The sequence below is a fragment of the Sus scrofa genome, chromosome 4 (genome assembly GCF_054392235.1).
Source record: "Sus scrofa isolate SSC_HxYL_T2T_F1_AM1 chromosome 4, Sscrofa_HxYL_maternal_Yorkshire_Landrace_v2.0, whole genome shotgun sequence".
Lineage (NCBI taxonomy): Eukaryota > Metazoa > Chordata > Mammalia > Artiodactyla > Suidae > Sus > Sus scrofa.
Window position 1 is genome coordinate 41,095,030 of NC_139386.1, and position 20,600 is coordinate 41,115,629.

At 39.6% G+C, this 20,600-nt stretch overlaps 1 long non-coding RNA gene across 8 annotated transcripts in view; it reads right to left on the bottom strand.

The window, feature by feature from the left end:
- Nucleotides 1-20,600, bottom strand: part of LOC102164357 (uncharacterized) — a 652,820-nt gene that overhangs the window by 348,916 nt on the left and 283,304 nt on the right. The window contains exons 7-8 of one of the 8 annotated variants that reach the window (XR_014843625.1): nucleotides 15,253-15,484; nucleotides 2,890-2,965 (exon numbers count right to left, since the gene is read on the bottom strand). The exons of 6 other annotated variants lie outside the window; for them this stretch is intronic. This is a non-coding gene — a long non-coding RNA (uncharacterized LOC102164357). The remainder of the gene's footprint in view (nucleotides 1-2,889; nucleotides 2,966-15,252; nucleotides 15,485-20,600) is intronic. One more of the 8 variants, XR_014843626.1, reaches the window with a different exon arrangement.

Genomic DNA, 20,600 nt, shown 5'->3' on the forward strand with positions numbered 1-20,600 from the left:
ACTCGGGGCATCAAATCAGCAGTGAATAGGACGTGAGGAATGCCAGGGAATTTGTTCTGGCAACAGCGGCAGCAAGGGCATCAAAGTCCTATTCTGGGAGTAGCAGAGGTTGACAGCAGTGATGTCTTGTGTCCATTTCTGACAGGGGTGATGCAGGGGTGGTGCCACCCACGTCTTACCAGAAACTTCCTGCATTGTGGTTTTGGTGGGAAGTAGTTCATCCTTTTGTCTGAGCCCACTGATTCTGAGAACTCTCTGGTATCCTTTCTATAAATTCCTTTTCTGCTTAAATGAACTAGAGTTGTTTCTTTGTTTCTAACCAGGGAGTCTGACAATTCACTTAAGTATTTCTCCTGGAATCTCCCTGAGAGGGTGGTGGGGTGAGGCACCCAAGCTCCAGAGGGCTTAACAAGGCAGTAGCTCATCCAGTGGGGATTCCTGGACACTGGTCATGATAAGCTTCACAGAGGCATCTGTGGAGACATCCATCATTCTATCTAGTCCTTATTCATCATTGTCTCTCCATACCAGCCACACCCAAGATGTTCCTGTTCCCATTTGGCCGCTGGTCTTATGGTTCACACCACATTCACAATGGGCATCTCCAGCCTGCAAGTCTTCCAGCCTCAGTCTCAGATGCAGGACAGTGCCAGTCCCATGGAGAGAATCTGCTGCCCCTGCCCCACATGAGAGCATAAGGAGGATCTGAGGTGTGTCTTCCTTGGGGCTTCTTTTGTCTACTCCATAGTGGCACAAGGGACTGTGGGATCCTGGCAAGAAGTGGAACATAGCACTCCTCAAAATTCGGATCCCCAAATTTCTGGGACTTCTATGGCCATTCCCCGAGATTCAATCCAGCATAGGAGAGGGGCAGGTTGCAAGGCCAGGTTCTTGAAGACAGTCACCAGATCCTAGTGTTTTCCAACCCTCCTCAACCCCCAGATTTGAGGGTTAAACCCTTTTCAGAGAGCAGCTGACAGAGCAGCCCAGGTATATCACATATTCGGCTACTGTTATTCCATATTTATAGCTCAGACCAGGACCTCGGCATATGTATCACTGTTTATTTTTAAAATGGATAAGCAATGAGATCCTGCTGTATGGCACTGGGAACTATATCGAGTCACTTATGATGGAGCATGATAATGTGAGAAAAAAAAGAATGTATACATGTATGTGTGACTGAATCACCTTGCTGTAAAGTAGAAAATTGACAGAACACTGTAAACCAGCTATAAAGGAAAAAAATAAAAATCATTATAAAATTTAAAAAATGTATGTAATGCAGAACAGCAGCTTTTATCTCACGTTTACCAGTTCCAAAGATACTACTTTTAAATACTCTAGTCATTTCTTTTATAATAAGATTATATTGCTGTTTATTGATTTATCTATTACCCTTCTGTTATGAAATATGTGTATTTAGCTCTACTATATTTCCCTCATCTTCTGTCCCCTCTGCCATTAAAAATGTTATGAAAACACATAAAAGACAAAAATACAGCCCTGAAAGGTAGGACAGTGATTTGACTGCCAAGCAGTCTATTGCTAGAATCTGGAGGAAATAGTTCTCTCCTTACAAAGATGAACTAAGAATTACAGTTGATAAAATCTGAATGTAAATATCAAAAAATATTAAAAGAGGATTAATATTAAACAAATACACTAATAAAATTACACAAACTTAAGAGGAGGGAAAGGAGGTTGTGGGGTGATGACAGGAGGAAAAACATGTCAAAATATTCATTTGACACAGAAAAGAATCAAAATCCACATGCTTTTTACTCTGTTTAACAGAAAATACACTTTTGAATAACTTAAAGATAATCATAAAAAGAATTAAATGGAGATTATTCTTTCCTGAAGGATTAGAGAAAAGCAAAAAGAAATACCAGAAAATAAAGAAGGGCGGTTGACCTGAATACATAAAGACAACATAAGAAAAGGCCTATTTTTACCTATTTTTAAATGTCCTAGAGTTTTTTTCCCCCATCTCTGTTGAGGTATAATTAACAAATAAAAACTGTATCTTTTTAGGTTATACAACATGATTTTTAAGGTGTGCAATGTGGTGATTTAACTTATGTCTACATTGTGAAATTGTTACAATCAAGTTAATTAAAACCTCCATCATCTCCTCACCTGGTAACTGTGTGTGTGTGTGTGTGTGTGTGTGTGTGGTGAGAACACTTATGATCTACTCTCTTAGTAAAATTCAAGTATAGAATGCAGTATTATTAACTATGGTCACCACGATATACATTAGTTCTCCACAACTTATTCACTTTCCAACTGAAAGTTTGTACCCTTTGATCAACATTTCCCCATTTCCCCCAGGCCCCAGCCCCCGGTAACTACCATTCTCTTCTCTGCTTCTAAGAGTTTTGCATTTTTAGATTTCACATATACAAAAAATCACTCAGTATTTGTCTTTCAGTGTCTGGTTAATCTTATTTAGCATAACATCTACCAGGTTCATCCTCGTTTTTCCAAATGGCAATAGTTCTTTCTTCCTATGGCTACATATTTCATTATGTATATATGCCACATTTTCTTTACCCATTCATCCATCCACAGGGACTTAGGTTGCTTCAATATCTCAGCTCTTGTGAATAATGCTTCCGTGAACACGGGAGTGCAGATAACCTCTTCTAAATCCTGATTTCATTTCCTTTGGTTATATACCCAGAAGTGGGATTGCTAGACCACACAGATTGTATAGAGGTTCTGTTTTTAATTTTTGAGGATCCTCCCTCCTGTTTTCTGGAGTGGCTATAACAAGTGCCCAAGAGCTCCCTTTTCCTCACACCCTTGCTAACACTTATTCTCTGTTGTCTTTTTGATATTGGAAACAAGCTTATTTTAAAATCCAGATTCCGGATATCCCACCTGTGTAACTGTCCAACCCACAACTTTGGGGTTGTGGATGCGGTCTCTGAATATCTCTGTAACTCAGTGTTCCCATCTGTAAAATGAAAATAAAATGCCTACTTCATATGATTATCGCAAGATTGAAGGAGATTGGATGAACTTGGACAGCCTCCTATTGCACGGTGGCAATATGTTTTCACATGCAAAGTAGCACAGTGCAGGATTCAAAAGCAATTTTAAAAGAACTTTAATCTTTCTTTGCATCTCTTAAAGAACATAAAAGAAATTCAATTCATAGCTTAAAGCATGACTTCTCAAAATTAGTTTCCTCATAACCCATAGCTTCTCGAGATTCCCCATCCAAGCTCCCCATGAGTACTACAGCTCCCCAAACTCTCCTCATACTCTGGTCCTCCCCTGCTCTTGTCCTCATTGTCTTTCCACTCTTCCTCCTGAACCATTCAGTCTTGTCTCTCCCTACCTCCCTTCCTAATGCTGTATTTAAAAATCACAAGACCATGGCCACAAATTCAGATCTCTTCTTACAGGAGAGAGGACGAGAGGAGTTGCAAAGACTCAGGCAGAGATGAGAGAAGAAGGAAGTAAAATTGGAATTATGCTTTAATAAATTGTGTCCCCATCACATATGTAAAGTGCCTTACACATAATAAATACCTGATACATACTATTTCCTTTCTCAGTGACTCCCAACATTTCATGCATGCTTAGTCTTTGTTTTTGATATATCTTCCATAAATAAAAATAATTATTTAATCCTTGAACACTAAATTTCTCAACACTCTCTTCCCAACTACACCAAATTAGCAATTTGAAAATGGGCACTGCTTCACAGGAGAGGGACTGCTGTTTTAAAGCAAAACTATGATTCAGATAAAATTAGAAACCTATATTACATTATGAATAATCACCTCCTAAAGTCTCTATTCTCTGCTTGACTTTTTTTCATTGCATTTTCTTAAAGCAAGGCACACCTGCACCCCATGCCATCCCCAAGGGGCTGAGAGTGAAACCAGACTCTGTAAAAGACCCCCTTGGTGGCTCCAACTTTTTTAAAAGTAAGGGTTTTTTCTCCTGACATTTTAGAAGTGTTATTAAAACTCACTGGATTCTTGGGATTTGGAGAGGGAAGAAAAGAAACAACTGAAACCTTGATTTTCCTCTCCTGGATATCATGTTTGTTTTGACATGTGGGTGTGGTGTGCTTTTCTGGCAGTGACTGTGCAAATTCAACCCTGGGTGTCTACAGGACACAACACAGCCATGTCTACGTTGCTTGGACAAGGAGTATTGCTTTTCTGTCTGCAGGTCGTTCACACACAGCTGCTGGGCTCAGGTGTCATAGCACCACATTGCTCTGTTCTTTCATTAAGATCTTAAGCTACACACTTATGTGTCTGATAACAAAAAGCAGGGAGGGGGACTGGCTACGAATTTAATGTCGTCGTAGATGGAGATGGGCTTTGGGGTTGTGGATGTGTAGGAAAGGTAAAGGTTGCAAGTTTCTGACCCTTCAGACATGACACCACAGTCTTTTGCTTGACATATTTCTAATTGACTGTCAGGATGTCATCATTTCTGCTCCGTCTTTTTTTCCTTCTGCAGTTCTTCCTGCCTCCTATTTCAGTGGGAGTTCTTCTCAGATGTCTTTGAAAGTTTGAGGTTGCATCTCCCTCTTGTATCTTGGCATTTATAGACAGAATGATATATGTGTTTTGTTGAAGAATTTCTTCTGCTGAAATGAGTTTTAATATTTTCTTTGCCTCACTCTCATCGTTCCCTTCTTCTGGTCATGGATTATTCTGCTTCAGCCACACAGTGAACTATGTGGGGTTCACGCATTCATCACCTATTTCATGTCTCCATATCTTTGCATGTGCTGCTCCCTCTGCTTAGAATTCCTTTTCCTTGGACCCACAGACATAGAAAACAAACCTATGATTACCAAAAAGGAAAGGGGGAGGGATAAATTAGGAGTTTGGGAGTAACAAATACACACTACTATTTATAAAACAGACAACCAACAAGGACCTGCTGTATAGCACAGGGAACTCTACTCAATATTCTGTAATAGCTTACAATGGAAAAGAATCTGAAAAAATAGTATATGTGATTTTATACATGTACATATAAACATATAAATACATATATATAACTGAATCACTTTGCTGTACACCTGAAACTAACACAACATTGTAAATCAACTGTACTTCAATTTAAAAAATTTTTTAACGATTCCTTTCCTTCACTTTATTTAGCTACCACCAGTGCTTATCCCTCAAAACTCAACTTGTGTCACGTCTTCCCAGAAATTTTCCCTGATTCTCCCCTGTGCTCCCATAGCAGCCTATAAATACTACATAAAACCAGTATTTGCCAAGCACTTATTAAGAGTTAAGCACTGGGTTAAGCACATGACTTCTATTCATTTATTTAATCCTCATGACAATCTTTCGTCAAAAGAACTGTTGCTTATAGAGTTCCCATTGTGGTGCAGTGGTAACAAACCCAACTGGTATCCATGAGGACTCAGGTTCGATCCCTGGCCTCGCTCAGTGGGTTAAGGATCCAGCGTTGCCATGCGCTGAGGTGTAGATCACAGATGGGGCGCAGATCCTACCTTGCTGTGGCAGTGACATAGGCCAGCAGCTACAGCTCCAACTGAACCCCCATACCATGGTTCAGCCATAAAAAGACAAAACAAACAAATAAACAAACAAAACCACTGTTGCTTAAAATCCCTTTACAGACAAGAAGAGACATAAAAACATTAAGGAACTTTCCCTTGGCCAGGCTGGTGATGAGGTCTGAATTCAAAATTCTGTTCTGCCTGACATCAAAGCCAGTCCTCTTTAGCACTAAATTATTCTACATTTTCTAATAATTAAAGTATATCTGCTGATATGCTTTAATTATGGGAATGTTTTTCTCTCCTCCATTAATTTGAACATTCCTTGGGATCAGTGCTAAAATATTACTCTAGCGTTAACTAGGCAAGTGCCTGGCTTAGATCAAGTGCTTATCACAAAGCTGTTGGATAAATGAGAGTGGGGTCTCTGTTCCGCCACTTTCCATGTTCAGCTTACATCAGAGTACCTCTTTTCTCAGGGATATTGAAACCTGGCTTCCCCAAGTCAAACCATACCATATGCTAGTAAGGAAAAGCAGAAGGAATCCAAGACAACTGGTACATTGGCAGCTCTGAGTAGAGTGAACAAGAAAAACAATGTGTAAGTGCCCATGAATGCCAAGCTCCAGGGATGAATTAGTTTGTGCAGCTGGGAGTCAGCTACAGCCAGCTCACCAGTTTCACACAGGAAGCAATCATCGATAGGGGAACAAGGACCAAGGACCAAGGGCAGGAGAAAGATACCCTGTGAAAACAAAAACTGATGGAAAGAAATCCAAGTAAGTAAATTGAGGACAAGATGGTGTATACACGATGAAATGCAGTGTCTACTTCAAGAGTAATATTACAGGACACCAGGATGTATCTAAGCATTTGCAGGAATCCAAATCACCTACAGTTAGGACTGAGCAGTGACTCCCAGAGAATCAGAGATTCAGGGTTTGCTTACAGAAATTTACCAAGGAGAAGAAGGATCTACATGAGTGCAAACAACTATGTGAAGATGCTTCTAGGCAGTTGGGATCCTGAGCTCACTTAATTAAAGAATGAATGAAAAACTGTAATTGCAATGTATACATCTAAGGATAACCTGACCCCCTTGCTGTACAGTGGGAAAATAAAATAAAAAAAAAAGAATGAATGAAAGTGAATAAAAGAAAGTGTGTGGCATAATCAAACAGATAGGATGACGTATTAACAGTCGCACAGAGAGTAACAGACTAGGGATCTGCAAGAGAAAAAATATGGCTGTGAGTGAGTTCTGTGATAAGGACAGAAGACAGTTAAGCATTTTCCAGGAACTTTTAATACAGGAATAAAAGGGGGTTATGTGTTGCATGCATAGCTGGAGAAGTCATACAAATGTAACATACTGGGAAGAAGAGTCGTGTAGTTAGCTACGATTGAAAAGTGACAGCAGAATGGGTTTCAGATGAGACAAAAGGAAGCAAATAGATGAATGTGCATTTCAAGTTTTGATATTGAGAAGAAAATACAAAATCATTGGGAATAAATAACACAGAGAAAGAAAGCTACTTCTTTTGTATATCAAAACTGTGGAGATCAAAATCCTGGCTTCAAAAGAAGGAATTTTATTTAAAAAAAAAAAAGAAGAGAGGGCAGGAAAGTTTTGGGGAAATGAATAAAAGGGGGGAAGATAAAAATGATTCAAACAAACAAACAAACAAACAAAACAGCAGCCCACTGTAGGAAACCTAAATTCCAAATCTATGGGGAGAGAGTAGTGATACGGAACTTGAGACACCAAAGGGTAAAAGGAAGGGGGCCACTCACTCAAAGGGAGCCCCCAAATTAAATAAAACCTGAAAAGCACAAATATGGAGAAAATGAGCCATCAAGTTGGACATGGGGTTTATTTTATTTATTTATGGCCACACTGGTGGCATATGGAAGTTCCTGGGCCAGGGACTGAATCTGAGCCACAGCTGCGGTATGCTGGATCCATGCACAAGGCTGGGGATCGAACCCACACCTCTGCAGTGACCTGAACCACTGCAGTCAGCTTCTTAACCCACTGTGCCATAGTAGCAACTCCAGACATGGAGTTTAAACAGTGCACAGATATAGAATCCAAGAAGGGTTCTCTGCATATGGACTGGTCTAGGGAATACAGGTCATAGTGGTCAATGAAAGTTTGAAAATTATGGCACTTCTGGTCAAATTATGGCTTTGAATTGAAAAGCGCTAGTGTGTAAAATATTATCATCCCAAAAGGAATGAGAAAGAGGTCGATTATGGGGGGAAATTATACTTATCCTAATGACCAGTGGTCCTCCACTGCAGTATGTTAGAATCCTATGGGAACTGTTTAAACCATACCAGCCTCTAGACCTCGGCTCCAGATATTCCAAATTAATTTGTTTTGGGTGAGGTCCTAGCATCAGTATTTTTTAAAAGCCTCCTCAGGGGAGTCCACTGTGGGGTCAAGGTTAAAACCACTGCTACACTCTCATGAGTCACTTGGTGGTAAGAAGGAATTGCATAGGTGTTAGCTAGGAAATAAGAAAGGTGACTGAAATGTAAAATTTAGGATCAATCTGTAAGAGAAGTCTAATGGAGTGCTTATTTATATAAAGCTATGTACCATGGAGAATAACCCATCCAAGAGAATCAATAGAGGACATACGTATGTGTAAATAAAAATAAAGCTGAAATTTAAAGTTGAAAACTATATGAAATAAAAACACTGAGAAATTTGTCAGGAATACTTAAAAAGCCAGAAAATCTTCTTAGAATATGAAGATATTTACAATAAAATGAGAGAAATAAGCAAAGAGACGGAAGACTAGGATCTTAGAGAAAGGATCTATGTCTTTGTCTCCCCAGTAGCTAGAGTAGGGCCTGGCATGAATTTGGAATTAATAAATTTTGCTGAATAAAAGAAATCTGGATCAGAGTAAGCATCAGAAAATTAGGTAGGAAATCCAGGAGGCGGTATAATGAATAATGAAAGGCAATGAACTGGCAGTCTGTGCTGGGCTCCACCCACCAGAGTGCTGCCATGTGAGAGGACAAATCAATACATCTCCGTGGTTTATTGTTGGACCAATTGGACTCAAAGCTCATCTAGCCCAGAAAGTCTATGCCATCTCATAGCTTTACAAAATAAGCCCTCAAATAGAAGGAAGTCAAAGACTTTAAAAAGCAAAATGGAGCATGCCAGATGCATGTAATAGAATTCACAGATAGAAAAACTGAAGGTGAAGATATGAAAGCCAAAACAGTAAAAATAGGAGTAAATAGAAAGGATTGAGAGGTGCACTAACATGTAAGCTTCCTGGGGGCAGGAGCTTTGTCTGTCTTGCCTCTCACTATAGCCGCAATACCCAGAACAATGTTTATCTCGTAGTGGGTATTGACTTGACTAGAAAGATGGGGTATGCGTGATTTGTATATAGATCCAAACAGGGCCCTGGTCTGGAAAGTGTCACGGGAAAGATGATCAAAAGAAAAAGATGTCCAGTAAGTGCAAAGTATTCACAAGTCATCAACATCACGTATCTGTATGATTGATGCCATCAACTTATCTTGGTCATACCACTAAGTGCATTACATGTACCAGGATATGGTCCACATGAAACACTGGCTTGAAGCAAAATGTGGTGACATGGAATTAATTCAGATAGTGAAAGGACTTTAAAGCAGTACAGTACCTGCCAAGTTACTTTTTTCCTCTTTAGCCAAAAGCATGTGCTTTTCCACAGTAGAAGGCCAAAAGTCCTCGCTCATGAATCCATTTTTGTATTGCAGGACCATTCCTGAGGGAACACCTCAATTATAGTAAAAACCTTCCCTAAATAACTCCAATGGCTTCAAGGTTTAGCCCCAATTTTTTTCCAGTAAAGCAGGTCCTCTAATTTATAACTCACAGCTTTCCAAAGAGTAGGAATTTTAACAAGGAGTCTACATTTACCTATCTTAAGTTCAAAGACTATATGGACTTCATTAAGCTCCCCTGTCTCCTTTCATCACCCACAAATCATGGGCTTGGATACAATAACAAGGTAAACCAAAACAGAGGTCCACATGCATTGTCAGAGGAGGCTAGCCAATAAGTTGGGCCAAGTTTTCCAGGGTTCAGTATGGCATTCCTTTCATCCATCAGCCAACACACTTGCATTGAACACCTGGGTTGGGCACTGTACTAGGGCTGGAGGCTAGAAAGATTAATAAGTCAAAGTGTCTCCCTAGAGGACTTTATGGTCCGGGGGAAAGATAGGTCTACATTTAAAAAGGAAGGGGAAAAAAAGGAAACGTATTTGTTACATATCTGCTGGAAGCCAGCTTCTGTGCTATAATGCATTATCATTTCTCCTTTCTTTAGTCCTATAGTCTCTTTTACAGATAAGAAAACTGAGGTTCAAAAAGAGTGTTTACTCACCCAAAGTCTCAAACCTGAGTGTAGCATAATAAGATGGGCACCCAGAATTTTTCTTCTTGAAAAATCTATTCTCTTGGTCCTCTACCATATTCAAATGCAATTTTCAAAAAGTTAAAGCAACAGTGATGATAAAAGCTCTCCTAATAGTAGTTTGAACAAAGGGCTATAGGAGCACAAAGGGCACAGTGGAACTGTGACTTGGAGAAGAAGGGGGTCAGGGAAGGCATCACCGAGGATGTGACATTTGCACTGGGCCATGTTAAACAGCTGGAATCAGTCCTGCTGGATTACTAATGTGTTGATTTTTTGACTACACCTCTTGGGCACTTACCAGAGCCACAAAGTGAAGGAAGCAATAATTCTTCTCTGGTCACCAAATCTGCTGAAATGGAGTCACCTGCTATTTCTACACCCACTGGTTTCATACAGAGAGTCTCTCAAGTAAGGTTACAGTTAGAGGATGTTAGCTTAGGGAGTAGCAGGTGTGCAGATGGAGAGGGATGCGGGCCATGTCTGATGGGAAGGGAGCACCATGGTGTTTTTGAGCCCCTCTTGTTTGCAGACTGGGACTAAAGGTACCCAGGTTAGATCAATGGAAGCAAACAGCTCCAAAGAGGATCGGCAAAAATGTTTCCGACAATTTTTGTCTGAGAGTTATTTTAAAAAGAAAGATTTCAAGCATGAATTTTTTTTTAAAAGAAGAGTTTCTATTTACCTATTGATGATAAATCAACAGGGTTGCAAGGCAGCCAAATGGGTCTTTGAATGTGCTGCCTCATTTTTCCCATTAAGTGCAAGGAGTGTCCCAGAAATGGAAAAAATAAGACATTAAACTTCAGTGAAGCAGAATCTGGAAAAATGTGTGATCCACTGAACAAAAGACACTGGTTTGGATATTAATGGAAAGAACCTTAGAGTAAATTATGGAAAGTTTAGTGACTATGTACTCTGAAAATGAAGGAAAATAATGGAATGCCCACAAAAAGCACATAGAGTCACCAAGTGGAAGGAGAAAGGAAAAATGTGGAAAAGGATTTTAAAGCACTATGATATTTCTCTAAGAGCAGGAGGTATACAAAGACAATAGCTGGATAACTACAGGACAAGTGAAAAAGGGAATGACTGAACTGTTCCTAGGTGATCTTCTTGTTTCCAAAGTCCTTTTTATACACGATTCCTCCCACTGTGACCACTGATTACCCTAAAATTCAGATATGATTATATCACTCTTCTGCTTCGATGACTCCAATGACCTAGTGTCAAAAAAAAGTCCAAATTCCTTTGTGTGCCACCAGATCTACCCCTCTTTCTATCCAGTTTTGTCTCTCCTCTTTCCCAACTCCTACTTGATTCTCTAGTTGGGCTGAACCACCTGATGATACCCACAGATCAACCTTTGAAAGGCTAAATGTGATATTTTTCCCACCTAGAATGCTTCACCACTATCTTCTTTTTTCTCCTGACTCCCATTTCTTCTTTCTTTCATGTTGGGCAGGGCAATGGAACAGATATTGCCCTGAGAGCAGTGATGGAGATGGTCTTGACTCTCATGGGCTCCATGGGTCTAGCTTGGTTATTATCACTTCCTTCAGTGAAGGATCCAAGGCTAGAGGGAATGCTCCTCTTACACCAAAGCTCCATGAATAAATGATTAAATTAGTCATTGTTAGTTATTTAATAGTTAATATGTCAATAAACAGTTTAATGAATAACTAATTAAATAGTGAATCAAGGTCATAAAAGACCTTAGAAGATACCATTTCCTGCAGTATAATTTTCCCAACAGTATTTGCCCCTCTTCAGTTCAACAAACATTTATTGGGCATCTACCACCAGATATCTTCTAGGTACTGGCACCTGAAGATAATTAGGGCGGTCTCTGACCTTAAGGAGTTTTCAACCCAGGAAGGGAAATACACATTAATTTTAATATAATTTTAGGAGTTCCCATTATGGCTCAGCAGCTAGTAAACCTGACTAGTATCCATGAGGATGCAGGTTTGATCCCTGGCCTGGATCAGTGGGTTAAGGATCTGGCATTGCCGTGAGCTGCAGTATAGGTCTACAACTCGGATTAGACCCCTAGCTTGGGAACCACCATATGCCACAAGTGCAACCCTAAAAAGACAAAAAGACCAACATAATAATAATAATAATTTAAAAACATATAAATGCATTACTGATTCCAGGGTCAGAGGCTGTTCCAAATGTTTTGTCTGAACAAACCTTTCTATCCTGACAAAAACTCTGATCTAGAGGACAGTTTTTAATCATCATCCCTATTTTATAGTGAGAAGACAGAGATTAAGTCATTTGCCCAAGGTCAAACTCGAACCAAGCCAATCTTGTTCCCCAGTTTATCAGGTTCCCTCATCTTAATAGGGCAAGGTAAGTACTATAGCAGGGTTACATATAAAACGCTCTCTCAAAACAAAAAAAAGAACTGAGCCCAGAATTGAAATTCACGCAAAGTTTCTTGGAGGAGCTGAGTCTTTTCTTTTCTTTTTTCTTTTTTTTTTTTTTTCATTTCCCACTGTACAGCAAGGGGGTCAGGTTATCCTTACATGTATACATTACAATTACATTTTTCCCCCACCCTTTGTTCTGTTGCAACATGAGTATCTAGACATAGTTCTCAACGCTATTCAGCAGGATCTCCTTGTAAGTCTATTCTAAGTTGTGTCTGATAAGCCCAAGCTCCCAATCCCTCCCACTCCCTCCCCCTCCCATCAGGCAGCCACAAGTCTCTTCTCCAAGTCCATGATTTTCTTTTCTGAGGAGATGTTCATTTGTGCTGGATATTAGATTCCAGTTATAAGTGATATCATATGGTATTTGTCTTTGTCTTTCTGGCTCATTTCACTCAGGATGAGATTCTCTAGTTCCATCCATGTTGCTGCAAATGGCATTATGTCATTCTTTTTTTATGGCTGAGTAGTATTCCATTGTGTATATATACCACCTCTTCCGAATCCAATCATCTGTCGATGGACATTTGGGTTGTTTCCATGTCTTGGCTATTGTGAATAGTGCTGCAATGAACATGCGGGTGCATGTGTCTCTTTTAAGTAGAGTTTTGTCCGGATAGATGCCCAAGAGTGGGATTGCAGGGTCGTATGGAAGTTCTATGTATAGATTTCTAAGGTATCTCCAGACTGTTCTCCATAGTGGCTGTACCAGTTTCCATTCTCACCAGCAGTGCAGGAGGGTTCCCTTTTCTCCACAGCCTCTCCAGCACTTGTTATTTGTGGATTTATTAATGATGGCCATTCTGACTGGTGTGAGGTGATATCTCATGGTAGTTTTGATTTGCATTTCTCTTATAGTCAGCGATGTTGAGCATTTTTTCATGTGTTTGTTGGTCATCTGTATATCTTCTTTTTTTTTTTTTTAATTTTTTTTTTTTTTTTTGCTATTTCTTTGGGCCGCTCCCGCGGCATATGGAGGTTCCCAGGCTAGGGGTCAAATCGGAGCTGTAGCCACCAGCCTACACCAGAGCCACAGCAACGTTGGATCCGAGCCGCGTCTGCGACCTACACCACAGCTCACGGCAACGCCGGATCGTTAACCCACTGAGCAAGGGCAGGGACCGAACCCGCAACCTCATGGTTCCTAGTCGGATTCGTTAACCACTGCGCCACCACAGGAACTCCATCTGTATATCTTCTTTGGAGAAATGTCTATTCAGGTCTTTTGCCCATTTTTCCATTGATTGATTGGTTTTTTTGCTGTTGGGTTGTATAAGTTGTTTATATATTCTAGAGATTAAGCCCTTGTCAGTTGCATCATTTGAAACTATTTTCTCCCATTCTGTAAGTTGTCTTTTTGTTTTCTTTTTGGTTTCCTTTGCTGTGCAAAAGCTTTTCAGTTTGATGAGGTCCCATGGGTTTATTTTTGCTCTAGTTTCTATTGCTTTGGGAGACTGACCTGAGAAAATATTCATAATGTTGATGTCAGAGAGTGTTTTGCCTATGTTTTCTTCTAGGAGTTTGATGGTGTCCTGTCGTATATTTAAGTCTTTCAGCCATTTGGAGTTTATTTTTGTGCATGGTGTGAGGGTGTGTTCTAGTTTCATTGCTTTGCATGCAGCTGTCCAGGTTTCCCAGCAATGGTTGCTGAATAGACTTTCTTTTTCCCATTTTATGTTCTTGCCTCCCTTGTCAAAGATTAATTGACCATAGGTGTCAGGGTTTATTTCCGGGTTCTCTATTCTGTTCCATTGGTCTGTCTGTCTGTTGTGGTACCGGTACCACACTGTTTTGATGACTGTGGCTTTGTAGTATTTCTTGAAGTCTGGGAGAGTTATGCCTCCTGCTTGGTTTTTGTTTCTCAGGATTGCTTTGGCGATTCTGGGTCTTTTGTTGTTCCATATAAATGTTTGGATTGTTTGTTCTAGTTCTGTGAAAAATGTCCTGGGTAATTTGATAGGGATTGCATTGAATCTGTAGATTGCTTTGGGTAGTATGGCCATTTTTACAATATTGATTTTCCCAATCCAGGAACATGGAATATCTTTCCATTTCTTTACATCTTCTTTGATTTCTTTGATTAAAGTTTTATAGTTCTCGGCATATAGGTCCTTTACCTCCTTGGTCAGGTGTATTCTGAGGTATTTAATTTTGTGAGGTACAATTTTAAAAGGTATCGTATTTTTGTATTCCTTTTCTAATGTTTCATTGCTGGTATACAGAAATGCAACTGACTTCTGAATGTTAATCTTATAGCCTGCTACTTTGCTGAATTTATTAATCAGTTCAAGCAGTTTTTGGGTTGAGTCCTTTTCTTGTGCTAAACTCGGGATCAATACAATGAATCACTGCCTTAGCCAGATGAATGAGCAGACCCACTTATCCCAAATCAGAGAGGTGAGAATAAAGAAACCAGGGTGGCAGTCAGATGATTCACACGGGTGTGACAAACTCTTTGTTAAATATTAATATCTTTACACCATTTGGAAATATTGCACCTCCAAATCCACAAGTGCCACCCTTGTCATCCTGGCCTTCCTGGCTGCAATGCCGGTTCTGTAAGAATTAAGCTTCCAAATAGGTGTGAATGGGCTGCTAGTCTTGATATCCTATTCTAGCAACCTAATTCTCTATGCCAAAACCACACCCCTGTAGGGTTGTAATAACTAGAGGTTTGTAATAAATCTTGATATCAGCTAGGCTACATCCTACTTCGTTTTTCTTTAGGAATGCCTCAACTATTCATGGCCCTTTGTTTTCCTGTTTCTTTCTTTTTTTAAAATGTTTCTCAATGCACTTTATTTGTTTTAGATATCTATTGTTACAAAACAAATTATTCCCTTAAGGCTGGAAACAAGACATACTTATTATCTCAGTTTTTGTGGGCCAGGAATCCAGGAGTGGTTTAGCTGGGACATCCGGTTCAGGGTCTCTCACAAGACTGCCCTAAAGCCATGGGCAAGAGCTGGATAGTCATCTCAGGCATTTTGGGAGGGGTCACCTTCAGGTTCCCTCATGTGGCTGTTGGCAGGCCTCAAAAGATCCATTTCCAAGTTCAGTCACCCCCAGCTTGAAGACCCAGAAGCTGGCTTCCTCCTTAGTGAGCAAGAGAGTGAGAGAGCACTCAGACAGAAGCCACAGTAGTGACACCCCATCAGGTCTTCCATACTGTATTCATTAGAAAAGAGTTGTTGGAGTTTCTATTGTGGCCCAGCAGTAATGAACCTGACTAGTATCCATGAAGACGTGGGTTCCATCCCTGGCCTCTCTCATTGGGTTAAGGATCCAGCATTGCTATGAGCTGTGGTGTAGGTCACAGATGCAGCTCGGATCCTCCATTGCTGTGGCCATGTAGGTTGGCAGCTGTAGCTCCGATTTGACCCCTCGCCTGGGAACCTCCATATGCTGTGGATGTGGCCCTCAAAAGCCAAAAAAAAAGTCACAAATTAGACATTATTATTGTCATTGTTATTTTAAGAATTGTTTTATACAGTACATACTTATCCAGATTTACCTACATGTTCACTCTTTTTCTTTCTCCTTTCTTTCTTGCTTCTCAGACCTTCCTTCCCTCTGGGATTATTTTCAATCTTCTTGGAGTACATCCTTCAGTAGTTCCTCTACTGATGGTGATAAACACCATATTTGATGGTAAACAGTTTTTGTTTGCCTGACACTGTCTTCATTTTACACACATTCTTTTTGTTTTTTGTTTTTGTTTTTGTTTTTTTGTTTTGCTTTTTAAGGCCACACTGGGCACATGGAGGTTCCCAGGCTAAGGGTCCAATTGGAGCTATAGCCGCCAGCCTACACCACAGCCACAGCAATGCCAGAACTGAGCCGCGTCTTTGACCTATACCACAGCTCATGGCCACAGTGGATCTTTAACCCACTGAGCGAGGCCAGGGATCAAACCCACAATTCTCATGGTTCCTAGTCGGATTCATTTCTGCTGAGCCACAAAGGGAACTCCCCATTGTGCTCACATTCTTAAAAGACAGTTGCTAGAGTTCCTGTCCTGGCACAGCGGAAACGAATCCGACCAGGAACCATGAGGTTGTGAGTTTGACGATCCCCGGCCTTGCTCAATGGATTAAGGATAGCGCATTGAGGTAAGCTGTGGTGTAGGTTGCAGATGCGGCTCAGATCTAGCAATGCTGTGACTGGCATAGGCTGGCAGCAACAGCTCCAAATGGATCCCTAGTCTGGGAACCTCCCTATGTCATGGCTATGGCCCTTAAAAAAAAGGGGGGGGGGGACAAAAGACAAAAAAAAAAAGAAAGAAAAAGAAAAAGAAAATACAAAGATAAAAGAATTTACTCACAGCATATGGAGGTTCCCCAGCTAGGAGTCAAATCGAGCTACAGCTGCTGGCCTACGCCACAGCTGGATCTGAGATGATTCTGCAACCTACACCACAGCTCACAGCAATGTTGGATCCCTAACCCACTGAGCCAGGCTAGGCATCGAACCCACATCCTCATGTATACTAGACAGGTTCGCTAACTGCTGAGCCACGATGGGAACTCCGTTAGCTCTGTTTCTTATTCTCATATCTGTTTTGTAATGTTTGAACTGCTGAGACCTTTATCTGATACTGTTTTATCTGAAGCAATTCTCAGAGGCATGAAGTGGAGAGTTCTTTCAGCCATGTAAGATTTATAGCTGCTTCTCGAATCCACCTTTACACTTATTATTTTCTAATAATTTTGTTTTTAAGATAGAATAAGCAAGTGTCCCTTGTAAATTAAAATTTACCTCTAGTTCACTGATCACTGAAGGTAGATAGTACATCTTTTTGGTAGGTAGGGTCTTGACTTCACAGGCAGGTCTTTGATCTGACTCCCTACATTATATGGACTAATATTTGTTCCCTGCTCCCTGTGAGGCCATTAAAACGTAATCCCTGGATCACCAGAAACCCACAGGTGCCGAGAGAGCAGTCATAGACTTTTCCCTCAGGATTTATGTTTTTGCTTCATGTTTGACTGCTGGGGATTTCCTTACTCTGTTGCCAGCTCAGCCATGCAATGAAAAGTTTTTCCAAACACTTTATATAGTGTTTAGGATTATTCTGTAATGTAAGGCTTTTCAGAATATCAAGTCTGTAATACTGCCAGAAATGGAAATCTAATTTATTCTTCTTAAATTTTGCTTAAATTAGCATAGTTCCTTTTCAGATGACTAAGTTATTTTCTACTAAAAATTCCTTATAAGAAAAATGTTTCTGTAAAAATAGAAAATTACAAAAACCTCATAGAAAGAGAATATTGCTGAAAATTTTACCACTTCCCAAAGATATTCATGTATTACTATTATGTTGAACCATGTGAAATACTCTTTCAACAGGTCAAAATTATGGTTCAAAGAAATATTTCCTCCCAGTCTTTTTTAATAACTGTATTATACAGTTAAAACAATAGTTTAAATAAAATCTTGTATGTTTTTTCTTTGAAGAAACATTTCCCCATTAAACTTCTCACAAAGCTTGCTTATATAATAATTATATACATAATATTTAGGATAATTGTTTTATTACCCTATTTTCAGACATTTAAATTGTTTCCATGTTTTTATATAACTAATACTATAGTGAACATCTTTGTGCATAGAGCTATTTTACGAATTTTGTATTTTCTCTTAGAATGGATAAATGGAAATGAAATTGCTCGTTCTAAAGATTAAAATTTTGAAGAATCTTATTACCTATCAGCAAATTACACTTCCACTTGTAGATTTAAAATATCAGAAAAGAAGTATTTGGGGTCTCTCTCAATTTCCTGATTTGGTATTTCAATACCTCATCAGAAAATTCATGTGACTGGAGTTCCAGTTGTGGCTCAGGAATAACAAACTCAACTAGTATCCATGAGGTTGTGGGTTCAATCCCTGGCCCTGCTCAGTGGGTTGAGGATCTGGCATTGGTGTGAGCTGTGGTGTAGGCTGCAGATGCGGCTGGGATCTTATGCTGCTGTGGCTGTGGCTTAGAGGGGCAGCTGCAGCTCCAATTCGACCCCTAGCCTGGGAACTTCCATATAACATGGGTGTGGCCATAAAAAGAAAAGAAAAAAGAAAAAAAGAAAAGTCATGTGATACTTTAGCTCTAACCTATATCTCACCTATTGTGATATGTTCTCATTTTCATATTATCTGTTCTTGGTTTAAATAGCTCCTAGATACTCACCATATTTTATGTAATAACTGAAAGAATCTCATCCAACTTCCCTTAAGAAGTTTTCAAAAGTACTACAAAATTAGATTACTTAAATCTATCTAAATTAATGCTTCAAAAAGTTATACCAATTCATCCAATTTCCCTTAGAATATTTTTTCAAAAGTATAATCAAAGTAAAATTACCTAAATCTATCTAAATTAACTCTTGAAAGAAGTATACCAATTCTGGAGATCCCATCGTGGCACAGTGGTTAACGAATCCAACTAGGAACCATGAGGTTGCGGGTTCGGTCCCTGCCCTTGCTCAGTGGGTTAACGATCCGGCTTTGCCGTGAGCTGTGGTGTAGGTCACAGACGTGGCTCGGATCCCGCGTTGCTGTGGCTCTGGCGTAGGCTGGTGGCTACAGCTCCAATTCGACCCCTAGCCTGGGAACCTCCATATGCCGTGGGAGAGGCCCAAGAAATAGCAACAACAACAACAACAACAAAAATTAAAAAAAAAAAAAAAAGAAGTATACCAATTTTTACCAAAGGCCTAAAACTTACTTCCAAGTAAGTGTCCAGATTTCATTTCATTTCCATTTGTGGAAACACCACTTTGTTTCTTTCTCTCAAGTGCCTCTCTACATAGCAAAAAAAGGCAATAACTCATACATTGTTTCTCACTAGATTGTTTCCATAACAATAATAAAAGCTTTTTTATTGAGTTCCTAATTTATGCCAGGAACTATGTTAGGCCCTTCATGCGATCTCTAACTCCCAAAATAAACTTGTAAGATAACATCTTGCCCTTTTCGTAGCTGAAGAAAACAGTTTCAGAGAGGTTAAAGTGTCATGGGAAAGTAAAAAGTGCAATCAGAGTTGAAATGGATTTGGTCAAAGTCAAGTCTTCCTCTACAGAAATATGTATACATGCACAGCTAGTCAAAGTTATGGCTCAAAAGTGGGGGGGGGGTCTCTTTTGTGCAGCGTACCAGGTATCTTGGAGCAATGAAGGACCCAAGGACACAATAGCTCATCCTTTACATCATAGTTAAGGTTTAAAGACCACAAGAAAGAAAGCTACCAAACTTGTGAAATCACTGCTGAGAAATAAACAAACAAAAAAATATGAGAAAATAAATGCATAGCCGAAAGATGGTTTTCTCTGTGGTTTCAGTTTTAATCAGCTAATGACACCCAAGAATAGCATGGCTAAGCTAGTTCTCTCATTCAATGCCATGTTCAAGTGATGTTGTTTCACAGCTTTAATAGCCCTGTCAACATTCATCAGGAAATCAGTGCAGCCCTCCAGAATCCTGCCATAAAAACACAGTGACTTTTTTAATTAGAGCTGTGCAACCTTCAGCACACCCCAACTCCATGTTGAATTGATGTGTCTCATTCTCACTTCAAACTCACCAAGATTCAGATGAATCCAAGGGAAGCAGAGAGGAGTCAAGATGGGCCCAGCTGAACACATTTATTTTCATAGGTTTCATAGTAAGCTTTTAACTCTTGATGCCTTGGCCTTTAAAAAATGAATAAATCATGGTAGGAAAATCTAACTCTCCCCAGGATGAGGGTGTTAGGTAATCTATATGCTGGACAGAAGTAGATGTAAATTCAAGATTCTAGTGACATCAAGTTTTGCTATGTGTGTATGTACCTGCATAGAGAATATTATGCAGGCAGGAAATTAGGAGCCTAATTGAATTTGTCAGCTTTGTCATTTCATTAAAAAATATGATATTCTTTATGATATGATAAATATGATACCAAAAGTCTTGCATCCGTGTTGTTTTAAAAATATAATGAGTCTTTTATGATTATCATCCCTGGTTCTTGAATGGATTTGTGTACTCACTGAAAATCTATAGCTAGAGGTGGTAGGAAATAGTAAGGTATAGACACTTTTCCTAGAAATCTGAGATTGCAGATTCTTACATATTTTGCTATTGAAACCATAATACATTATGGTGACTTATGGTGAATTATGGTTACCTCTGGGTTTGAAGCTTCCATTATCTATGAATTAAATGGAAAGAGTTTGCTCTT